This window comes from Bos taurus, chromosome 23 (assembly GCF_002263795.3).
Source record: "Bos taurus isolate L1 Dominette 01449 registration number 42190680 breed Hereford chromosome 23, ARS-UCD2.0, whole genome shotgun sequence".
NCBI classification, from domain to species: Eukaryota; Metazoa; Chordata; class Mammalia; order Artiodactyla; family Bovidae; genus Bos; species Bos taurus.
This window is the reverse complement of record NC_037350.1, coordinates 15,660,538-15,669,999: the sequence shown is the minus strand read 5'-3', so window position 1 is coordinate 15,669,999 and position 9,462 is coordinate 15,660,538. Positions and strand designations below refer to the sequence as shown.

The 9,462-nt window shown below is 42.9% G+C and overlaps 1 protein-coding gene across 12 annotated transcripts in view; it reads left to right on the top strand.

Annotated features, from left to right (window-relative positions):
- USP49 (ubiquitin specific peptidase 49) overlaps nucleotides 1–9,462 on the top strand; it is a 77,047-nt gene that overhangs the window by 8,940 nt on the left and 58,645 nt on the right. For 2 of the 12 annotated variants that reach the window (XM_059880564.1, XM_024983917.2), the window contains exon 1: nucleotides 74–131. The exons of 1 other annotated variant lie outside the window; for it this stretch is intronic. The gene's annotated coding sequence lies outside the window, so the exon portion shown is untranslated. 9 more of the 12 variants (XM_024983918.2, XM_024983915.2, XM_059880555.1 and 6 more) reach the window with 8 other exon arrangements.

The window sequence follows — 9,462 nt, the reverse complement described above, 5'->3', positions numbered from 1 at the left end:
GGCTGCGCCGTTGGCGCAATGCGGGGCCCGGGGGCGGGGCTCCGGCGGGTGGGCCAATGGGCGGGAAGGGGGCGGGGCCGCGTTCGGTTGTCTCGCGCCCTGGTGACAGCTCGCGCGTGCTGATGATGGCGGTAAATAGAGGGGGGTCGGGGGAGGGGGCGGAGGAGGTGGGGCGGCCGCAAAGCGGGTAGCTCCAGGGGGTGGGGGGACGGGAACCGGGGAGGACGCGACGGCCAGGGATCCCATTCGGAGACTCGGAGGCGGGGACAGGAGTCTCCGGCACGCTGGCCCTCCCCTTTAAAGAAGCAAAATCCTCACACACCGGGTGAGGGGCGACAAAGGCGGCGCGCGGCTAGCGGGCGGGAGGAGTGGCGGCAGGGGGCGGGACCGCGGCGCCGGCGGGCTGGGGGCGCCCGGGGCGGGGGCCCGCGGGAGCCGAGAGCCGGCTGTCCTGTCGCGCCGGCCCTTTATTTTGGCGGGGTGGGCGACCGCTGGGTTTGGGGTAAAAGCCTAGAGGGGAGAAGGGAGGGCAGGCTTGGGGGCGTTTCGGGGGAACGAATCTGAGAATGAGATGAAGAGGATTAAGGGGAGAAAGGGGTAGAAGGCAGGGAGAGAAGGAGTGAGGAAAAGCCAGCCAAGGAGGTGGGAAGGAGGCAAAGCCCAGGCTGGGTGATAAGGAATCCGGGCCGGGAATGAGGTTAGGAGGACCGAGCCCGGGAAGAGGGCTCCCCGGGTTAGGTGTGCGAGCTGGGCTCTGGAGGGGAAAGCTTGGTAGGGGATGGTAGTGGGGCGAGGGTTACAGGGATAAGAGTTGGAAGTGGAAGGCAAGGAGGGGCAGAGCTGGGGGAGTAGTTGGGAGTAGAGGAGAGAGAGTGATTAAGAGCCAGACGTGACAAGGGTGTGAACTAGTGCAGAGCGAGATGAGCTGAACGACTAGGACCGGCGATGGGTGGAAACTGCGAGGTTCTGAGAAAGGTATGGGTTAGTGGATGGGCAGTGGGTGTGAATTCTTGAAAGTGAGGAAGAGGGGAATTAAACACTGGACTAGTAACCAGGTGGAGTTAGGAATAAGTGCGGCCGATTTGGAAGGGTGAAAAGCAATGGACATGAGAGATGGGGCGTTTGTAGGACAATTCGGGGGCCAGAAAACCTAAAAGAAGAGAGTGAGGGTGTGAGAAGTGATGGCGGTCTGGAACAGGGTAACTGGGGAATTGTGTTAATCGCCGAGGTTCAGCCAGATCCAAGGTCCAGACTGAGGTAAAGAGACAAGGCTGAAAGCAAAGGGTGAGAGAAACAAGGAAGAGATGGACCCCAGGATTTAAAGGATGAGATGGGGAGTGAGAGAAGAGAACAGGGTTAAGGGAAGCTTGGGGAAGCCTGATGGATTTCAACCTGGGGGAGACTGCACAGGGGTGGGGATCAAGTGTGCAGTTGGGGGAGATGCTCCAGAAGGTCTGCATGGGTCAGGGCACAGACGCTGTAGTGAAGGATCAAGAGTAGGGAGCCTTTGGTGCAGAAGAGGAGGAGCCATGGTGAGTGAAAAGAGACCTAGAGATAGGGGCAAAAACTAAAAAGTAACAGTGGAGGTGGGGGTGCAGGAAAGGAATTCTTTGTTGAGAAGAGAACTGTTAGTGTATTGAAAGTGTGAGTCCTTTTGTCCATGAAAGTAGGAAATTCCAGAAACCTCTTTCTCTCTTCAAGGAATCTTGAATCTGCTTCCACCTTTCATGGTTTTTTAAATCGACTTTTCATGTCCACTTTGAAAAGATGAGACCCATTTTGATTTTGTTCTCGTATGAATGATGAAGTGTCACCTGGGTGCTGAGAAGCTCTGCCTTTTACTGGTGTTATGATCATAGGAAACTGGGTTGTATTTCCAGTGTGGTTGTGCCTGTATGGTGTGACCGTGTTGTGCTGGAGCAGTGTGATACCTGACAAGCGCTAGGCAGTGCTTTCTCAGCAGCATTTTTATTTTCAGTGTCGAGCACCCTGTTGTTGAGATAAAGATGAAAATCTTTTTGTTTTGTTTAATCAACCAGATTTCTGCCTACTTGTTTTTGATGGCTGGAGAATATTTAAATCATTTCAGAGAAAGGCAAATAGCCAACCAGGGAAGTTTGCAGGGTAAGAGATTTAAATCAGGGTGCTGAGGGTTTTAGCTGCCTTTAGCTTTGTGTGTGACTTTTCATACTGTAGAAGAGAACTCACCCATTTGACAAAAATGGAATAAAGAAAGGGAGATTTAGAATAGTAGAGACTTTTACAGTGGGATTTATCTTTCAGTTAAATAATAGGTTTATGAGTAATTTTATCATAACCTGTAAGATAATGCATGCTGGAGCCTTGGACAGCTCCACTGCCTCTCCTGTTTTGTAGTTGTGAATAAAAAAATTAATGTTTTTCTAGAATAAGTTTTTGATATTTAAGACACTCTGGGGAATTTAAAGGAAGATAAATTTGGGACAAAATTTAGGTTATTCTTAACCAAGTATTTTGTTTTGATGATTTTTAATCCTGAAGCTTTTACATTTAGCTAAGAATATGAACGATTATTACTTTGCATTTGATAGTACCAAAGGATAGCATATAATTTACTTAAGAAAAAACCACAAACTGTTCTTGAGACTCTTATATGAGGTTATTTCATTGGTGTACGTTCAGAAACACAAAGATGCTTTTTCTTCAAAGTTGTGTAAATTTTGGATTGCCACTATTTTCTGGGTATTTGTATAAGTAGCAAATATCACCTTTATGGCATCTGTGATAGTTAGCAAAGATTAGATTTTGATTAGTGGACATCAGAAACATTGGTCATTAATGTAGGTGAGTAATGTAGAATATTAAATTAAGTTTCTGAGTTCAGCTGCTCTGTTCATGGATTCCAGATTCTGTGGAGCAGGTGTTCAAGGCGACTAGATTGGTTTAGCAGTTTGACAGGACTTTTTAAAATGACTATTCTTCCTGCTAAGTTTCAAGAGGATTAGTCTGAAATGTTAACTTTCAAACTGAAGAGTAACTTTGACGTGAGGCACCTGTTTCTATGAAACGTGTGTGTGTGTGTGTGTTCCCGGCCTTTCGAGATGTGTTTGGCAGTGCTAGTAGGTTGTATTCTGTGTGTGGTATTGCCATTTTTATATTATGATTGTTTTGTACTTGATACCTTAATATAAATTACTTTAGACTTGGTAGTGATAAAGAAGAAAGTATAAACTAAGGAAAGTCCATTTGGGCTGTAGCTGTTGTTTCTATATGCTACTGTGGTGTGTTAAATCTCCGCTTCTCACCGTAAATGGTTATTTCTCAGTTGATATTTCTCTTTTAGTACAAATAATACTATTTGTCAGTAAGGAATTCAGTGATAAATTTAAGTTTTATTTCCATTTTTTCATCAAGCAGAATTCTACTCAGTTTATTTTGGCTACAATCTTATTTGCTAAGCCGAAAACTTTTAAGTTTATTTATTCAACCAGTAGGTTGTATATAATTAAATGTTTTTCTGGTTAATCGTAGATTCTTTGGATGGGAAGAGACCTTGAAAGGACCTCTAGTTTATCCTGCAACTTCAGTCAATATCCCACTTAAATCATCCCAGGTAGATAAAAATTTATCCTCTTTGTGTAAATCTTCAGGGGTAATGTGGCAACCTTTGTAGGTAATATTTTCCAGCATGTAATTATTTTCTCTAACAGGACAGTCTGTATTCTATCCAGAATACAGAACAAATGCAGAACGAAAATACAGTATTTGTGCTTGTTCTCTCTTGCCCCATTCTTGATACTACAGTAAGCAGATATTTATACTCGAAAATCAAGATGACCTTATTTCTTCGTAAACTCAGTAGCTCCCCATGTATAGTGCTTTTGTGTCAGACACTGTTGTAAGCTCTCTGCAGACTGTAACTCATTTACTCGTTCCAGTAGTCCTATGAGGGTGGCATCCTACTGTTCCCACTTTACATGTGATGAAATACAAGGTCCTTGAGATTAAATGACTTGCCCAAGGTTATATTCAGACATTTCTACAGCTACTTGTTTGGTAGTTGATAATCTTGCAGTACAGATTATACATTGTTTTTTTTAAATCAGGTAATAACTAAAGGATGGATTTAATCTTTTAGTTTATAAGGTAGGGTGAGGTGGGGATAGGGTTTGAACCTTGGCGTTTTATGGCCAGTCTACTTTAGTATTACCTCTGCTTGACTGTTGTGAAGTGATCCATCACCATGCTCTTCAGATTATTTTATCCCTAACCAGTCTTATTTGCCAGTCCTTAAATTAGCCCTGTGATTCTGTTACTAACCATTTCTCAGTCCCTCCTAGATGGGGAACTTGGGACAGACACCGTAAGGGCTGCGTTTGATGCAGAGATTGCATCAGGGTTCTTACGTAGTGTATTTTTCCTTACAAAATTGTATTTTTAAAACAAAACAAATCCAAATCAATAAGATGCCTAACTGTATTTCAGATTGATTGTTGTCAACTTTTTTAGCGAGAAAGAGGCCCTTGGCTTTTCCTCAGTGGGCAACAGTCTCTCATCTACAGACCTCTATGGTATATAACAAGTCCACACAGGTTTGTAGATGAGAGATTGTTTGCCCACCGAGGAAAAAATGGAATTCAGGTTTCAGTGTGGATATCTATCCATAAACAAACTCGGTTCAGATTCTTGCTGACTTTCCCCCTGTATTCTCTTTGTATGTGCCCCTGCAGGCAACACGCTGAATGCAGTTATGCGTGCTTTCTGTTGCTGCTTAGTCACCAAGTTGTGTCCGACTCTGCGACCCCATGGACTGTAGCCCACCGGGCTTCTCTGTCTGTGGGATTTTGTAAGCAGAAATACTGGAGTGGGTTGCCATTTCCTACTCCAGTGCATGCTTTAACTTGCTTAAATAATTGATCCACTCTTTTGTTTGTTTGTTTGTTTGTTTAGAACAGTTTTAGATTCACAGTAAAATTGAAGGGAAAGTACAGAGATTTCCCTGCCCCTACACCTGCATAACCTCCCCCCATTATCAATATCCCTCACCAAAGTGGTTTCTTACAATTGACATTTTAAAAAATAAGTAATAATTTTTTATTATTAGTGTTTTCTAAGTACCCAGCATGAGTTAAGTATGTGAATTGTTTGAAACGCAAAACAACATTAGGAGAAGGCTTCTCTGTGGGGATTTTACTCAAATTTTTTTTTTTTTTTTGTGACTTTGGATTTTTTTACGGTTTTCAGATTTTATAGAAAAGTTGCAAAAATGATACAAGGAGTTTCTATATACCTTTCTTCAAATCCAGGAATTGTTTTATTTTGCCCCATTTTACCATTTTCTCTCACTTGTGCAGTTTTTTATTTTACATTGGGGTTAGCCGATTAACAAACAGTGTTGTGATAGTTTCAGGTGAACAGCGAAGGGACTCAGCCACACATATCCTCACCTGTGTATTTTTAAAGAAGTAAGTTTGAAAGAAAAATGGATATGAAGGCCTTAATCTTAAAAAGAAAAGGGAAGAATGGTTTCAGTATATCAGCAAGTTGGTATGTGTTTGATTTCTGTTAAGCATGTGAAGCAAAAGAATCTCAAGATTGGACTTTGAGTGGATTTTGCGGTTTCATGGTTTGTTGTCCTCATGCTATTTTCAAAAACACTCCTCATCAGCAAAAGCTGTCCTGGTCTGCCCTTTTGTAGGGGCCTCCTTAGTACATTGGACGGTATGCTCACACAAAGTGGTCCTCAGCATGTGCCAACTCTGGGTAATGTGTGGGTGATTACTGCGTAAAAACAGGAGCCACAGCACCGTCCAACACCTTGACTGAAACGTGTTTAAGTGAAGTACATATTTTACCTAAAGACCCTTCTGTTGCTTCGAGAAACTGGAAAAGATCTAAGTGTAAAATAGACTGCCTGAGAAACATTGCTTGCAATTAATACAAGTAGGTTTGCCTTATGGTGAAGAGATGAATATAAATATCTTAACATTCTACTACCTCCCCCCAAATAAACCTAAATCTGGGGAGTCTTTTCAATTGTTGTGATATGAAGGGATTTCACTGACCCTCTCCCCATTGCCACCGTCCAGCTCATCCTTCATCTTTATGAAAATGGTAGCTTGTCCATTTGATAAAGGCATGACCTACAGAATGAGGCCTGTCTGATTTCAGCTGAAAGGATTATGAACTGAATTCTAACCAAGATGAAATATAGCACTTGTAGCCAGCCCCCACCTCCTGCCCCCGTTAAGTGATCATCAAAGCTATAAAATATAGCTCTTATTAAAGCTGGTGATAATAATGAAAAACACTTTGCTTTTACAAGGATGAGAAAATTACAAATTATTGGAAAAGCTTTCTTTCCAGTCATGTGTTATTGTTTCTGAGTCATGGGCAGTTTTAAAGACTATACTACTGTTCCTTTGCCATTTACATGTTAATAGAAGTCTGAAAAGTAAGACACTCTTCTGAAATTTCCAGGGTTGTTTTTATTATGTGTCAAGTTGTAAACAGCATTCTGTGACAGGTATTTTCTCTCTTTGTCTCCTATTGAGCTAATTAGTAATTTACACTCTAGTAACATCTCTTTCAGCCTCGCATTTTCAGCGTGTGAAAATGCCTGCTATTCTGCGCCTTCCATGCAGCCCGGGTTGGCAAATGATGGGGGGCAGATGTTGGTTAGCACATCAGAAGGATCACGGATAAAATTTATTTCTGTGTTGTGTTTTTATAAACATACAGGCTTTTTGTATCTGCCCGTGCCCTGCCATGCTGCCCCTGCCCCTCCCCCATTCAGATAGAAACGTTGTGACTTAGAGTCCAGAGCTACTGCCCTTGCTTCAACTTTGGATTGTTTTCTATTCTGTCTCCCACCCTCGCCCCCACCCCACCCCACCCCCACGCTGTAGGATTTAGGGGGGATTAGCAGGGCAGTCTGGCATAGTTTAGAGCCCAGGAAGCTGGTCTTCACTGCTCCCTCCCTTGGACAGAATACAGAGCTCCTTGTCATTGTCTCTAGGAGCCAGCAGTGCCTCTCTTGCCGGGCAACTTGTGTGAGGGGTGGGAGGACACCGTGCTTTTATATGACACTTGATTCTCTGCAAAGCAAAGACAGGCCCTACCTTTTCATCAGCATTTTCAAAGTGCAGCCGCTAGTGAGCAGAAGACCATTTAGAGCTTGGCTTTAGCACTCTGTCACATTGGTGTTCCGCTCTCTCCTGGCCCCATGCTCTCTCTTTCAGTCTCTGACATGGGACTCTGACATCGATGAGTAGTGTCTGTCTTGTGTTCACTCGGATAGACCGTGTGATGTGAGCATGGTAATGCAGCAGGAGCTTTTGACTTTGAAATAAAAGTCTTAAGAATCAATTTGTTCTGTGAGGAATAGAAATTTAAATTGAGAATTAAAGGAAGGGTGGAGAGGGGTTTACTGATGTATTGGTTTTGAGCCAGAACCTTTCTAGAATGCTTGATAATTTGTGGTACTTATTTTTGCAGTCAGGAATCATCATTTATCAGAATAATAAGGTCACAATCCCTGTTAGAGCTAATTAGAGTCTCCCTGACAAAAATTGTTACCTGGAGGTAACCACAAAGAAAATCAGGTAAGAAAATGTGTGAGTAGCTCAGTTCAGCCATCATTGCTAATAGCATTATAATCATAGATGTCTAGCTTTCAACAGTGAATCAGTATTCATGAAGAGAGGACATCTTGTTTATGTTAGCATTCACTGAGTATGTGGGGCTATGCTAGTGTTTTGAATGTTTCTATGGTTGGCCATTGCTAACATTTACTTTCTTTACTCTCCTTTTTCTGTGTTCTAGTATAACCACCTGTATCCATTGTCTTATTTATATTAGATGTTCATGGCGAGATATTGATTACACTTTGGTGCTTTCACACCTAAAAGAGGTCAAAGGTCAGATTAATAAACAACATATGAAAAAATAAAATATCAAAGTGGTTTGATCATATGGGTATTGTGAGTTAAAAGTAAGAAAATGAATGTATAACTATGGAATTGAATATATTCGTTTAAAAGAAACATTTCTACAACATATGGCATAGTGTGAAGAACTGATAACTGTTTCAAGTGAAAGGTAAATAAGTGTGCCTTAGTGAAGAGATCGGAGAAGGCAATGGCACCCCAGTCCAGTACTCTTGCCTGGAAAATCCCATGGTCGGAGGAGCCTGGTGGGCTGCAGTCCATGGGGTCGCTAAGAGTCAGACACGACTGAGAGACTTCACTTTCACTTTTCACTTTCATGCATTGGAGAAGGAAATGGCAACCCACTCCAGTGTTCTTGCCTGGAGAATCCCAGGGACGGGGGAGCCCGTCCTAAGTGACTCAGCAGCAGCAGCAGCAGCAGTGAAGAGATCAAACTCATTTGTGGTGGCATCACTGTCTATTCCCAAAATGGTTAAACATTAACGTTGTTCCCTGTTAATATACTTCTTGAATTCTTTTTTCTTCATAGGCCATTCAGCTTTGCCTACAACTAACAAGTTCAAAACGTATTTAAGCTATAAATTCTAATTCTATTCCTTTAAATAAATATAACATAAAACACAATTACCACTTTTTTAACCTGTTAGATTAAGAGATTAAACAAGTTGATGTGGCCAGTAGTAGATGAGGATGTGGGGAAATTGGAAATCTCACTTTTGATGGGAATGTAAGTTTCTTTGAAGATAAATTTGTCAGCGTCTGCTGAACTTTTTTAAATTGGAGTATTTCACACGGAGAAGGCAATGGCACCCCACTCCAGTACTCTTGCCTGGAGAATCCCATGGACGGAGGAGCCTGGTAGGCTGAGGGTCAGACACGACTGAGCGACTTCACTTTCACTTTTCACTTTCACGCACTGGAGAAGGAAATGGCAACCCACTCCAGTGTTCTTGCCTGGAGAATCCCAGGGATGGGGGAGCCTGGTGGGCTGCCGTCTATGGGGTCGCACAGAGTCGGACATGACTGAAGCGACTTAGCAGCAGCTGCACAACGTAGTGTGAGTTTCCACTGTGCAGCAAAGGGAGTCAGCCGTACGTGTACCTCCACTGCAATGTGCGTTCTTAGTCGTGTCCAACTCTTTGCAACCCTGTGGACTGTACACCTCCAGGCTCCTCTGTCCATGGGATTTTTCAGGCAAGAATACCGTAGTGGGTTGCCATTTCCTTCTTCAGAGGATCTTCCCAACCTGGGGACTGAACCCATGTCTCTTACATCTCCTGTACTGGCAGGCGGGTTCTTTACCAACTGAGCCACCAGGGAATCCCTGTTGGAATTTTAAATGTGCGTATCCTGTGACCTAGAGATTTTACTTCTAGAAATTTGTCCTATAAATATATTTATACACTTTCCTGGAAAAATGAGTATAAAGTTTTTCTTTATAGCATTGTTTGTCCCTGCAAGAAGAGTGATGTCCATCAGCTAGGGACTGGCTAAATAATGTATAGGGAGTCCATACAATGTAATACCATTAAGC